Source organism: Tamandua tetradactyla, chromosome 9 (genome assembly GCF_023851605.1).
Source record: "Tamandua tetradactyla isolate mTamTet1 chromosome 9, mTamTet1.pri, whole genome shotgun sequence".
In the NCBI taxonomy this organism is placed as follows: Eukaryota; Metazoa; Chordata; class Mammalia; order Pilosa; family Myrmecophagidae; genus Tamandua; species Tamandua tetradactyla.
This window is the reverse complement of record NC_135335.1, coordinates 46,175,552-46,190,853: the sequence shown is the minus strand read 5'-3', so window position 1 is coordinate 46,190,853 and position 15,302 is coordinate 46,175,552. Positions and strand designations below refer to the sequence as shown.

The 15,302-nt window shown below is 37.4% G+C and overlaps 1 protein-coding gene and 1 pseudogene across 1 annotated transcript in view; both read left to right on the top strand.

Annotated features, from left to right (window-relative positions):
* Positions 1-43: 43 nt before the first annotated feature.
* Positions 44-15,302, top strand: part of LOC143647082 (uncharacterized) — a 33,195-nt gene continuing 17,936 nt past the window's right edge. The window contains exon 1 of the mRNA XM_077116708.1: positions 44-258. The gene's annotated coding sequence lies outside the window, so the exon portion shown is untranslated. The remainder of the gene's footprint in view (positions 259-15,302) is intronic.
* LOC143645672 (putative monooxygenase p33MONOX pseudogene) lies at positions 2,821-7,675 on the top strand (annotated as a pseudogene).

Genomic DNA, 15,302 nt, shown 5'->3' with positions numbered 1-15,302 from the left:
CGAGAGTCCCGTGTCCCCGGAGCTTCTCCCAGCGTCCAGATAACGCGAGAGCGTAAAAGGAGCCCAGCTTGGGGTGCCTAAGGTGGCTGCGATGGCCTGAAGTGGCGAAGACGAGCATAGCTTTAAGTGAGTCCCCGCTTTCCAGGCCTCCCTTCAGCTGGCGGAAATGGGTCGCTGTTCCAGCCTGTCGCGCGGAGCATCCCGCAGAGGCTCAGCGGCGGCGACCCCGACCCGTGGCCCTTTGTCCCGGCGGGCCTGGTGAGAGTGCGCCAGCAGCATCCGTTCGCGGATACCAAGTTAAATTTTTAATTATGTTATTTTATTTTCAGTCAGTGAAAGCCCACTTGTAGAGATGTTGCCGTTCTAATAATAATGCATTAAGATTTCAAAGAGATGGAGTATGTATTAAGAAAACTGTGAGCAATCAATCGATGTTATCACCTCGAGTACTTGTATTGGTCTATTGGATTGCTAGTTCAGATCTTAACTTGTGATTCTTACCGATTTGCATATATTTTTCTAATTTGATGAAACTTTCCCAAAGGGGAGTTAACCTTTATTTTGAAAGAATGAGAGGGCTATCAGGTAATAATAAATCCTTCTTGAAACCTCAATGTATATAAAGACAAAATTCTGTGTTTTGAATGTACTCACTCGTTTCTCAGAAAATACTATATACGATGTAGTCATAATTATTGTTCACGTTGACGTATGAGAAATCTTAAGCAAAGAGAGGATAAGCAACGTGAAAAATTCTAACGGTTAATAAAAGTTGCCCCTCAGGGAGTCTTAGACGGTCACCAATCATAAGCTTAACTAATAGGTATATCCTCTTAGGTTCTCACTTCCCAGAGTGGAAGATGATGGCATAGATAAGCCAAGTTACCCCCAAACTGACCAGTGTGTTTAAACCTCAACTTTCCAGCAGATTATCCTGCTTCAGCTTTTGCAATGAGAGTTAGTATGCAAACTTTCTGTTCTTTTTTAACATTTGGGACTTGCATTTCATTTACCTCAGACAGTCCCCATTTTGAAAGATGCTAACATCTTGGTTCTGAGACATGGTCCTCATCATTTGTTTGGGGTCAGATATGATATTGCCTGAAAATGGGGCATCCAGAGCACATGTACCATTCTACACTCCCACCAACAATGAATAAGTGTACCCATTTCTTCAGCACTTAATCGTTTTCTGGGTTTTTTTTAATAAAGGCTGTTGTAGTAGGGGTGAAATATTTCATTGTGGTTTTGATTTGTATTTCCCTGACAGCTAGTGAACTGAGCATCTTTTCATATACTTTTTAGCCATTTTTGTTTCCTCTTTGGAAAAGCATTGTGTCTTTTGCCCGTTTTTTCAGTTGTGCTCTTTGTCCTTGAGCTGTAAGACTTCTTTATATATTCTGGATATACCTTATCAAATATGTGGTTTCCGAATATTTTTCCCCAATGAGTACCTCTGCCTTTTTACTTTCTTGACAAAGTCCTTTGATGCACAGAAGTATTCAGTTTTGAGGCAAGCCCATTTATCTGTTTCTTTTTTGATTGCTTGTGCTTTGGGTAGACAGTCCAGGAAACCACCTCCCATCACAACATCTTCAAGATATTTCCCTACATTTTTTCTGAGAATTTTATGGTCTCAGCTCTAATGTTTTATGTCTTTGATCCATTTTGAGTTAATTTTCGTATAAAGTATGAGATAGCAGTCCACTTTCATCCTTTTAATTATGGATATCCAGTTCTCCCAGCACCAGGAAGAGGCTGTTCTGTCCCACTTGTGTAGACTTGGCCATCTATTCAGAAATCAACTGGTCTTTATTTCAGCCTGCTAAAGTTGCCAGAATGCAATATACCAGAAATGGTTTGGCTTTTACAATGGGATATTGTAACTTAATTTATAGTTATAAGGCCATGAAAATGCCCCAGTTAAGATGTCAGGATGATACCTGGACTCTGAAGACACGCTGCTGGCATCCGGGACACTGTGTCACTTGAGAAGGCATGTACATGACTGGCATCTGCTGGTCCTTTGCTTCCGAATTTCATTGCTTTCAGCTTCGGTTTCCAGTGCTTCCTCTGTGAGTTCTTCCCTACTTCTCCAAGACTTTTCTCTGTGTGAGTTTCTCTTAATTTCATCTTTGAGCTTCTTTGGGTTCTCTGGGTCTTATCTTTCTGGTATCCTTTCATAAATGACTGTAGGAATGGGAGTAAGACATAACCAGAATGAAGTGTATCACATCTCAGTTGAAATAGCCTAACCAAAATACCCCACCCACAACAGTTCTGCACCCACAGGAATGGATTAAAAGAACATGGTCTTTTCTAGGGTACATAACCGTTCCAAACTACCATGGCTGTAGATAAGAGGGTCTACTTCTGAGCTCCTGATTCTATACCAGTGGTCAGTATATCTATCCTTATACCAATACAATTCTGTTTTTGTTGCTTTTTTTTTTTGATATCTCATAGGCATGTCTTTATTTTATTATTCATTTAACCATTCACTGGGTTAAAGGGGTGTAAGTCACAAGGTTTTTACCATCACATGGACACAAGATAAAAGCCATAGTTATATAATCATTATCAGAGATCAAAACTACTGGGTTGCAGTTCAGCAATTTTCAAGTATTTTCTTCTGGCCATTGTAATACACTATAAGCCGAGAAAAAATATCTGTAAAATGATTCAGTGGTCATAATCTTTTGTTGAATCTTAACTTCTCGGTTACAACTCCTCCCTCTCCTTTGATCATTCTCTTAATCTTCAGGGATAAATCTGGGCAGTTAGTATTTTAACTTCATGCTGAAAGAGGGTGTCGACATTATGGGGTAAAAGAATGAAACTGGTTGATGATCTTGGAGAGACTGATAACTTTGGGTTTCAGGACTTAATCTGGCATAGAAACCAAGTGGAGACTTTAAGTTTCAGCAGAAATAAACTTAGTAAGTAGAACTTTTATAAAGTCTTAGGAAGAGCCTTAGGATATTCTTTAGGGTTTTCAAAAATAGTGTTGGTTGGGGCTTAGCATACTGTTGCAATTTGCAATGCCTGGCTAAAGGTTACATACAGGTAACCTCTAGAATGACCTCTCAGTTCTGTTTGAAATCTCTTAGCCATTGAAACATTATTTTGTTTTCATTTGTCAATCCCATGATGCCAGGGCCAGTTTCATTGTTGGGAATCACGTCCCACTTTGTCAGAAAGACTTAGACCCCTCAGAGTCATGTCCTACATAGGAGGGAGGGGAGGGAGTTTATTTACAGAGTTTGGCTTAGAGAATGAGAGGCCACATCTGAGCAACAAAAGAGATTGTCTGGGGGTGACTCTTAGGCATAATTATAAGTAGGCTTAGCTTTGCCTACTTATATGCATAAATTAGTTTCACAGGAGCAAGCCTCAAGGTCAACGGTTTAGCTTATTAAATTGTGAGTCCCTAAATAGAGAATATCAAGACTTTCCTATATGGGGAATTTTAATAGTTCCACATTTTTTCTCCAATCACTGAAGGGACTTGCAAACACTTTTAATATTCTGCCCAAAATACTCTGGAATATATCAGGGCATTCCATTAACCTCTACGGAATAACAAGATCTCATTCCCTATTCCAGGTTTCATGTATTTAGGTTGCTTAAATAAACTGACCAGATAGGTTAAGTTAGATTGTGTGGAACTGAAAATTTTAATTTTTTAAAATATAAACATCTCTTCCTTTTGTCTCACACAGAAAGTGAAGTTTTAAGATATAGACAGTATCATCCTTTATTCTGTATTCTAATTTACCTTATTCCTAACCAGATCAGCTTCATTCATATTTCAAATTGAAGTCTTGTCTCTTTTTTTTTAACTTCTTTAATAGTTGCTGTTTGTAATAATGTTGACTTTCAAAGCTGCAAAATTCTAATTCTGATTTTTAGGTGTCACACAGATACCTAAAGTGTCAGGAAACTACCAGGTTATATGCAAAGAGCACAGCATCTCAGAATTTAGAAATAACAAGTAAAATTTAGGAATAAATGTGACTGCTGTAAGAGCTTATAATCTAGACCCTAATTTTCTTATAAACATTTTCTAAGCGAGACTTTACAATATTTGTCCTTTTGTTTTTGCCTTATTGTGCTCAACATAATGTCCTCAAGTTTCATAACCTCATTGCATGCCTCACTATATCATTCTGCATCAGCACAATATTCCATTATATGTTTATATTATAGTTTGCCCTTCCACTCATCAGTTGATAGACTCTTAGGCCACCTCCATCCATTGAGAATCATGAATAATGCCACTATAAATATTTGTGTACAAATGTCTGTCTGTGTCCCTGGCTTCAGTTCTTCTAAGCATATACCTAGTAGCAGGATTTATGATCATGTGGCAACTATACGTAGCCTGCTGTGGAATCACCACATTGCCCTCCCAAGGGGCTGCACTTTTCTACTTCCCAACCAACATGAATAGATATTCTTTCCCTACATCTTTCTAGCACTTATTTATTTTTTTGAATAGTTTTATTTACACACCATAAGTCCATCCTAAGTGTACAATCAGTGACTCCTGGTATATTCACAGTTATGCATTCACCACCACAATCTATATGAGAATATTTCCTTTGCTTCTGCAAAGAAAAAAAATCCCATACCCCTCCTTTATTGACATTTAGCTTTGGTATATTGCCTTTGTTACAATTAATGAAAGAATATTACAATTTTATTGTTGACTACAGACTCTAGTTTGCATTAGTTGTATATCTTTCATAGACCATCCCATTTTTAACAGCTTGCAATGATGTCATACTTTTTTCTTGCTCATGTGAAAACTTAATTATATTAATACACTATCATGCTGTTTTGACCACTGTAGATTTGTAATATGCTTTAATGTCAGGAAGATGATCATGTGGATTTTTCCCTTTCAGTTTACAAATTGATGTATTATATTAATTGATTTTCTTGTATTGAACCACCCTTGCATACCTGAGATAAAACCCACTTGATTATGGTATATAATTCTTTTAATGTGCTGCTAGATTTGGTTTACAAGTGTTCTGTTGCATATTTTTGCATGGAGATTCATTAGAGATTTCTTTGTAGTTTTCTTGTTTTATTTTTGTCTGGCTTTGGTATTAATGATAGTATGAAATTGGCTTCATAGAATGTCAGGTAGCATTCCTTTCTCTTCACATTTTTCCAAGAGTTTGAGCAGAATTGTTATTAATTCTTCATGGAATTCCAAGTGCACAACTTAGGCTGTTCTTCTAGATCTCTTCAATAGCCACCATGAAGCAGGTATTATTTCCTCGTTTGGGCCTTATGTAAGTGCATTACCTGCTGTGCATAGGTAGCATGTGGTTGTCCAGCCCTTCCTAGACTTTGTGAATACATTGGCTTGGTGCTGTGGTCCGATATTAGGTACCTGTGCTGGTTTGAAAGGAAGTATGCCCCCTAAGAAAAGCCATGTTTTAATATAAATCCCATTTCATAAAGGTAGAATAATCTCTATTCAATACTATATGTTTGAAACTGTAATCAGATCATCTCCCTGGATGATGTGATTTAGTCAAGAGTGGTTGTTTAAACTGAATTAAGGGACAACATGTCTCCACCCATTTGGGTGGGTCTTGATTGGTTTATTAGAGTCCTATAAAAGAGGAAATATTTTGGAGAATGAGAGATTCAGAGAGAGCAGAGAATGCTGCAGCACCATGAAGCAGAGAGTCCACCAGCCAGTGACCTTTGGAGATGACGAAGGAAAATGCCTCCCGGGGAGCTTCATGGAACAGGAAGCCAGGAGAAGAAGCTAGCAGGTGATGCCTTGCTCACCATGTGCCCTTCCAGCTGAAAGAGAAACCATGACTGTGTTCACCATGTGCCTTCTCAGATGAGAGAGAGAGACCCTGAACTTCATCGGTCTTCTTGAACCAAGGTATCTTTTCCTGGATGCCTTAGATTGGACATTTCTATAGACTTGTTTTAATTGGGACATTTTCTTGGCTTTAGAACTGTAAATTGCCAACTTACTTAATTCCCCTTGTTAAAAGCCTTTCTGTTTCTGGTATATTGCATTCTGGCAGCTAGCAAACTAGAACAGTACCTTTTGTTCCCATACAACAAAACTATTTTATGCTCCCAAAGCTCTGTCAACAAAAATCGAATGTCTAATATCCATTCAGCTATCATTTGTCTTCCTTAAAATTTGGAAATACAGCAGGGAAAAGATGATGCCGAGTGGGTCTTCTTGAATTCCATCCCTTGTAATGGGCTAAGGCATGCATCCAGGCACTAAAGACTTAAATGGACAGTTAAACAAAAAGACATATTCATGCCTCTTACCTTATAGCAATATAGAGAAATGCAAAGACTAGCCAAGGGATGAAAGAAAATAGCTTTAATATGAAGAAAGTATTGACTTCAAACAAAAATATCTGCTAGTAAATAATGTAAAGAATAAGCCCGCCTCCTCAGACTGGATCATATATCAAATCCCAACCTTTCTTGATGTACAGCATCAAACATATCCATAGAAAGTCAATAATGATGAAATTAAGGCTTTATTGTGAAGTGTCATGGCCCACCAGCCTGTGCTCTCTGGATAGTACCCAAGACCTTCAGTGTCCCCACCAGCACAGGGCCACTTAGAATGTGGCTTGTGTCGAGATTTTATGTACCCCTGCGACTAGGGAGATGTGCGTCCTTGGAGCCTCTTTAGTGCCAGAGTTCAGGCTACAGGGAGCCCTGTAGTGGTGGTGGAACAGAATCTCTGGATGAACTCTTCTCTTTTAAGCTTTGCTAATTTCATCAGCTGGAAAATAGTCCTCATTATTATCTGTCAGCATAATCATTACATCATCATACTATGGTGGCAGGGATTCAGCTCTAGAATTCTGTCTAAGAACCTGGATCCCAGTCTTTCAGTGGCTTCCTGACAACCAAAAGTTACTTCCTCTTGAGCCTAGCTGTCCTCTAGGCAAGATCCCTACCCATTGTAAGGTAGTGGTGATGATCCCCTCCAGGGCCCTGTGCCTATGACTCCTCCTCCATCAGACCTGGGCAGCAACCTCTGGTAGTCAGTGAGGCCAATATGTTCTCCCCTGCCATGTCCCTATCACTAGCCACTGATAGTATGGACATGATCCTAATAGTGAATGCTAAGCTACGAACTGTGTTCATGAATTCTATCATAAAAAAGATCCAGAAGAGCAGTCAGCGTTTTGAGCAACAGTCAGGGCTGAGAGATGCTGGATAGATGTCCCACGAGGGCCTTACCATCAGAGGCACCAAGTACCTTTGAATGGCAGAAATACTCCAGAAACTAAAGCTTCATACTGGAGAGACTTCATTAAGAAAAAATGCAACTGGCATCAGCCCAGTCTCTTCCAAGAAATATCACGCACTCTTCCCTTAAGCAGAAAGCACAGGCCGATACACTTTTGATTCTTCCACAGCTTTACCTGGTCCAAATGCTAGCTCCACAGAATCTGGAACTGGAGACAAAGAAAAACATTCATTATAGTAATGAAACCTCTTTGGACCAGTATCCTACTAGATATCTGATTCAGGAGGCTTGGCTGCGCAGGCCTATACAGGAATTCAGAAGCCCTCTCCAGTAGAACTGATCCATGTCCAGGCCACCTGAATAGCTGAGGATCCAGTAGTCTTCAAGCTATGCGAGATCAGCATGTAATGGAAGGAAAAAAACAATTAGCACATACTCATAATGGCATGCCCTGTGGCTTTAATGTGCATATGCCCACTGGGTTGTGAAGTATGATTCTGACATACTAAAGGTATATTTTGCAAAAACCTGTTTTAACTACGGCTAGTGCTCTTGACATATTGGCTTTTGTGAAACATTAGTGCAAAACTTGCCTTTATAATATTGAAGAAGCTATTTTATATTATTAGTTTAAAGTTAGACTAAATAATCTTAGCATTGGGTACATTGGGAACTTCATTAACTAATTTTGTGTCATTTGCCTTAGAAAATAACTTTAATTATTGCTTATTAAGTAACTAATATTGGTGATGTTCCAAAACCCAACCCTTCTTGATTTGTTTACAAATAGCAACATAGACATGAACAAATCATAGAGTAGAGATGTTCCATGACTAGTGAATGACCTTAGCTCTCTGTTCTGGAACAGTGCTCTGCCTTGTCAGTGAAGGGGGCTTAAAATCTGTCTGAGATCTGGGTACAATTAGAAGCCAGACTTGCTTGGGCCCCCTTTTCCTATGCTGCAATTGCACTCTCCTTTTTTATAGTTCTAGTGAGTCACTGTATCGTACATCCAGTGCTTCGTGCATTACTTCTTGGGCTTGTGCTGTTGAAGGGATGCTTGTCGTTTATGTGTTACACAGAGCAAACAGTAGCCTTGCATATCCTTTCTTGTACTTGAAAATGATATTAATTTAACTCTAATTTCATTTAAAACTTGTTCTAGTTTGCTAGCTGCTGGAATGCAATATACCAGAAATGGAATGGCTTTTAAAAAGGGGAATTTAATGAGTTGCTAGTTTACAGTTCTAAGGCCGAGAAAATGTCCCAATTAAAACAAGTCTAAAGAAATGTCCAATCAAAGGCATCTAGGGAAAGATACCTTGGTTCAAGAAGGCTGATGAAGTTCAGGGTTTCTCTCTCAAGTGAGAAGGCACATGGTGAACACAGTCAGGGCCTCTCTCTCAGCTGGAAGGGCACATGGCGAACACGGCGTCATCTACTAGCTTTCTCTCCTGGCTTCCTATTTCATGAAGCTCCCCGGGAGGTGTCTTCCTTCTTCATCTCCAAAGGTCGCTGACTCTCTGCTTTGTAGTGTTGCTCTCTCTGAATCTCTCCGAATCTCCAAAATATTTCCTCTTTCATAGGACTCCAATAAACCAGTCAAGACCCACTCAAATGGATGGAGACATGTCATCCCCTAATCCAGTTAAACAACCATTCTTGACTAAATCACATCACCTAGAGAGATGATCTCATTACAGTTTCAAACATACAGTATTGAATAGGGAGTATTCTACCTTTAAGAAGTGGGATTTATATCAAAACATGGCTTTTCTTAGGGGGCATACTTCCTTTCAAACCAGCACAAACTTCAAAAGGGAAAAAAATTTCAGTGTACTGACTCAGATAAAAGGATATTAAACTTTTTTAAAGTAAAAAAGATAGTTACTACAGTTAGATTATAGTCTTGAATTTTGTGCTGTTGCTATGTTTTTATTTCCTTGCACAGCATAGGACTGGAGTCTGTTTTTTTCTGGTGCATAGAGTAAATTAAGATTTTGCTATGCAAAAATATTTTTCCCCAAAATGAACCTCATACATTTACAAACATATATTTGTGAAAGGAAAAGGGGTAACTTCCTTTTTATTTCTCTTCACTATGAAGTTCAGTCACTGTCTTGAAACTGGCTCAAATTCCTGCTCTTTTATGTTTTGAATATTATCTTATTTATATAAGAGCTGACCTTTCCGAGGAGAGATCTGGGAGTCTGGAATGATCAAAACATGTAAATTGTGTCTTCTCTCTGTCAACAGACCAAAAAAATAGTCCAAAGGAAATTGTGTGGACCTCAGAGATTCATTAAGTGATTCATGAATTGGGTAGTATCCAAACCATAAAATGGAGAGAAATTTTGAAGAGCAAGAGGGAGGCTTATACAGGCAAAACCAGAAAGGCTTAACGAAAATAATCTTATTGGTTGGTACAGGAAGTTTTTCCTGGCTTAGCCTTGAGTTAGAGAAACTAAGCTACAGAAGAAAATGGGAGCTCACAATTATGATTAGGTAAGATTTGAGGTTCTGGGAGAATAGGCACTTAGAAAAAATAGAAACTTAGTTTAGCTTCAATTTGTTGACATAGGACTTAGCATGAGGGTGTCCGTCTTGGGCCTACTTCATATATTTAAGTTTCCCTCATTTTGATCTGGTTCTCAGCCATTGACAGGTGCAATAAAAATGTTTGGTATTGAGCACAATTCTCAGTTACTGCCTAATATCTCTGAGTAGTAACCGTAGTGTTTTAATGTTAAGCTCGTAAGTGGTCATGATGATGTCACTTTTTCCTTGTTCATCTCTTTTTTGTCATTCTGGGCATAAAGAAAGCATTTGCTAGTTCACAGGTGGTTGCATATACCCATTTAATACTTTTGAAAGAAAACAGTGCACCAGGGAGACTGTGATGAGTACTATCAGTAATAAAATGTCCAAATTCCCACCTTCTTACTATGCTCCTAAACTCAGGTGTTGTGATTTAAACCAAGTACAATCAAAGTAGTTTAAAATTGGTCTTGAGGAAGACCTTAACCTGTTTGAGCCATGTCACTTGTTCAGTTATTTCCTGCAATTGTCTCAAATTCCCCAGAGGTGTTTACCCAAGTACAAGAGGTAGTATTGGCAATGGCAAAAATGCCTCCTTATTCAACTAATAAGTAGTCAAGGACAACAATGCTGTTGTTTAGACAAGGTTAGGTAGTGAATCGAATAACCATTGCTGTGTAGCTATAACTCTAGTGGTAGATTCAGCAAGTTCTCCTGTTGTGACTAATAGGTTTCTAATCATGTTTTCATGATTATCCAATCCAAGGTAAAAACAGTCTACCAAAAGAGGCAAACCCAGAATTGTGAACTTCCTGATAAATCCCATTTTTTTTCTGAGAATATAGATTGAAGGGACTAGTCCAGTTAGAAGATTCTGATTGATTATAAACTGCTAAGGTGGCAATGAGGAGACCAAGAGCACACTGCGTAGGCATTTACCAGCTGTTAAGGCCATTTAATGCCAAGAAAATACCTTATCACAGCCTCCTCAAATAAAATAATATCCTGGCAGAACAAAATAACTCCAGCCAAGGTGATGCTATTTATAGACCCATTATTATGAGTGCTATCATTTGTCCTTAGTAACCAAGGGTCTATGATATTGGGAGTACAAATGAGGAGTTGGTGAACATTTATTTGTTTTGAATCTTTCTTATAGCCTTTTAAACCTGAAAGTGGACATGTGTTTTTAATGCAGATAATTACAGTACAATTACAGTAAGGTCTCCAAGCCCTTCTATGATATCTGTGTAATTCTATAGGATAATTGTGTCTATAGTGAGGTTACAAGTCCAAGAAAGATCAAAGAAAGGTAACGAGGACCTTTGGTCTAGTTTTTGTGTTTGTTATGAAACAAATGGTGCAGTTTGATCCAAAGGGACTGAAGCATTTGGGACAAGAAAAATTTGTTTATGGATAGAACAGTGGGGTCCCCTGCAGTATGCATAGATCAGGGTTTATAGTGACAAATCCAATATTCTGTGAGGGTACCTCCTTTTGAAATGGCCTGGGAGAAGTAGACACTGGTGTTGCCTTTCTAAGCCACTGTAAGGACAAAGCATAGGGGAGTAGAAATGATTTTATGTATTAAAAGTATTGATAAAATAAAGACTTGATCCATCATCTTGGGAATAAATAGTCTACCTTGTGACATGGTCTGCTTCACCTCCTAGCTAGTTTAAGTCTGCAGAGTTAAAACAAATCCAAGACTCTGCTGGAGCCTTATTCAGTTGAGATATGTGGACCCATGGTTCAACACCCTGTAATTTAATTGCAGTGTCTGAGGTTCAAAGCAACTGGTAGATTCCCTTTTAATGAGGGTTTTGGGCTGTCTTTTGTTGGTGTCATTTCCAGTAGACCCAATCTTCTTGTTCCAGATTATGCTTAATGGAATGTCTCATGTTAGTCAGGGAAAGTATCCTTTATCTATTGCAGCATCTTAGACATAATGCATTAAGGAGTTCAAATTGGGTCATGTTGTGGTGTGAAAGTAAGTGATCAGTGTCAATTTTATTTGCAGAGCCATAGGTCTGCCAGTAAGAATTTCATATGGGAAGAGTGTGTGTTTCAGAGGGAATGCTATGAATAATCATCATGGTCTAAGGTAAATCTGGGGCCAGGGAAGGCCAATTTCTTCAGTTAATTTAGATAGTTTAAGTTTAAAATCCCAACTGGTTTAGGCTGTTTCCACATGAAAATCTGCAAGAGCATTTATTTTTTATGTTCAGTCTCAGTTCTTTTTGTGTGAGCTTTTTTCTTAATAATAGCAGCCATGGATGGGGATGAAGTGGCAGAAAGGATATTATTTACTTGCTTATTTTTATTTGCAGTACCAGAGGAAGTGAGAAGTTGTCTGTTTCCATGGCATGTTGATATCATGGATTGCAACAAAGGCATATGTGTTATTAGTATAGATTTTCCTTCAAATAGAAAACAGTCCAGGATAAGAGCATAAAGTTCGCTCTGATAGGCAGAAGAAAGTTGTGGAAGGCTACCTCAGTCAGTTCATAGTAGTAGCTGAATATACTGATTGGAATTTCCCTTCAGAATTTCTGTTATAAGAAGCAGTAACATAAAAAGACATCTGGGATGGTTAAGGTAGGATGTATGGAGTCATTAATTGTGAAGTTACCAATTTCCTGTCATGGGATTTTGCTTCATCAGATAATGGTAGCTGAGTAACAGGGTTAAGAACACTGAACACTTTAGGTGAAGATTAAGAGGTAACAGTAGAAGGTTTACAATAAGAACTCAGATTTCTGGAGAAAAAAGTGTTGGATCTGCTCGGAGTTAAGTTTGCTGAAGCTTTGATTAATTGGCAGCTCCTGCTTTAACTTGAACGCAATTTGAGTAAGCACAGGCAACTGTATCAAGTTGCAAGGTATCTTAGGTTTAGAATGTCCTGTGTTCTTGAATTCCTATTCCTAAGACTTGGTTATATAATCAGTGTCTTGTTATTTCTTGTTATTAAGGAGGACAGAGTCTGATTAAACCTATACAAATAATTGCCAAAAAATCAGTATTAAGTTTATATATTTTGGAGGGGTCAGGCAGGGGAATAAAGATGAATGTTTCATGAATTAAGATATTTCAGGGAAAAGGGTAAGGGATTCCTTGTATCTGGAAAGTGGAACAGTAAAATATTAGCATTAATCCCAACAAAATTGCAATAATTCTTTATCGATTCATTTAGTCCTAGGTAATTATTCTTGCTTCACTTGATCTTGTGTTAGCAATCTCATGAATCCATCAGTTTCTTCACTAGAAGTCTGGAAATCTTGACTCAGCCCAGTGATAGGTTTTCAGTTATTTAAGCAATGCATTTGATTCCTCTGCATCAATGAACTTGGCATGGTCCTTTTTATAGGTCTTTGAGATAATCCTTTTTTGTTGAAGATGAAGTGCACATTCTGTAGCTGATTGCAGATGTTTTCCGTGAAGCATCAGAAAAAAAACTGTAATAACAAAAGACTTAAAATGGCCATTTTTTAAAGTTACTGCTGTTTTACAAATGATCTGATGAGAGCTCATTAAACATTATTTTAGGAATAACTGAACTTATGGCAATAATTCTATCATACAATATCAGGCACATAAATACTTGGACATCTCATGGACAGTGTAAGTACTGACAGATCTCTAAGAACTTTATATAATTTCTGAAATGTTTATATTTTGTAACATTTTATCCTATAGATTTAACCCACAGAAGGTTGCAGAATCCTTTTTAATTTGATAACACTTTCCATGCAGTTGATACCATAGTAAATAAACCTAACTATTTTTAACATCTCTTGTTTACAGAGTAAAAGGACAAATCCTTTGTGATTTTCCAGGGGTTCCAGGAAAAGTGCAGACCAATAATCCAAGTAAACTGTCATTGTAACAGAGAAAACTAAAATCTACTTTTGCATGAAGATAGTCTCTTGATAAGAAAACCCTTAAAAAATTTTTAAATCTATCATGTCTTACCCAACCTTCATCATGTCAAATAAAATTACTTTTCTGTAACTTTCTACATCCATTTAGGATGGTTCTATATATTCCTCTTTCTCATCCTCCAACAACCAGTTATTTTACTTTAAGACAAAACTATTTTGTTTTCTCAACAAAACACACCTTGTGTACCTTATATATTTAAGTTATTGAAATATTTTGGAAACTGTCCTCAAGCTAACACCCAAGATAACTTCTCTATAAATACAAATTACATTTTTCATCTTAAAGGTCTAGTAGATATAATGGTAGCTTATTTGATTAGTAATCCTATGTAAATAAAGGAAGGATACACCAAAGTAGAATATAATTATATACTTATATTGTACTTACTTTGATAATTCCTGTCATGGTCAGGTTCATGCATCAACTTGGCCAAGTGGTGGTACCTGTTTGGTTGGGCAAGTTGCTGGCCTGTCTTTTACTATGAGGACATTTCATAGAATTAAATCATGATCACATTGGCTACATCTACAGCTGATTCAATTTGTAATCAGCCAAGGGGAGTGTCTTCTTTAATGAGTGATGCTTAATCTAATCACTGGAAGCCTTTTAAGGAGGATTCAGAAGAGACAGGCCCTCTTCCTGCTTCCACTGGCAAGCTTTTCCTGTAGAGTTCATCCAGACCTTCCTTCAGAATCATCAGCTTCACAGCCTGCCCTACAGATTTTGGACTGTGTTCCCATGGTTATGTGAGACCCTTTTATAAATTTTATATTTACGAATATTTCCTATTGATTTTGTTTCTCTAGAGAACCCTAACGAATATAATTCCAGACACAGCTATATTCATTTAACTAATAATATTAGTCCTTTTTGTCAAAGATTTATCTGAATCATGATTCAGATAAAAAAAATTCAGATAAAAAAATCATTTTTTTTCTTCACTGCACTTAGATATAGTTCTGTGAATTAACCTTTTCTTCATTGGAGATATTAGAAGTTTGGTTTCCTAATCCTAGAATTTTAGTAGTGTTAATTTTTATATAAGTGCTTATTTATCTTTTATATAAGTGCTTATTTATCTTTAAGTTACTTTGAATGATGCTCTTTTAAGGAGTTGTTTTTAGTTCATTTTTTTTAAGACAATTTTTTTAAATAAGGAGGCATTATCTAAAACAATAAGGAAGGAAATTTTCAACATATGTATCAATAAATATATTGGTTTAATAAGATCTTTGGTTTAACAGAATCTTTGTCATATAGGCAGATTACTCAGATGGTTGAAAACCCTTTATAGCTGTTCTAAGAGCAAACAAATAATCCAAGAAAGTATTGTCATTTTAACAGCATGAAACCCAAATTCTTGTTTTGCATGAAAGTACATCTCATAAGAAAACTATTAAAAATTTTATGAAACTTTAAAATCTTAGCCAGCCTTAACCACAACCAATGAAATTCACTTCCAGCAAGACTTCTACAGCTTTCTGTATCTATCCATTTTGTTCTACACATTCCTGTTTCTCATGATGCAACAATCAGTTGTTTTACTTTAGGGAAA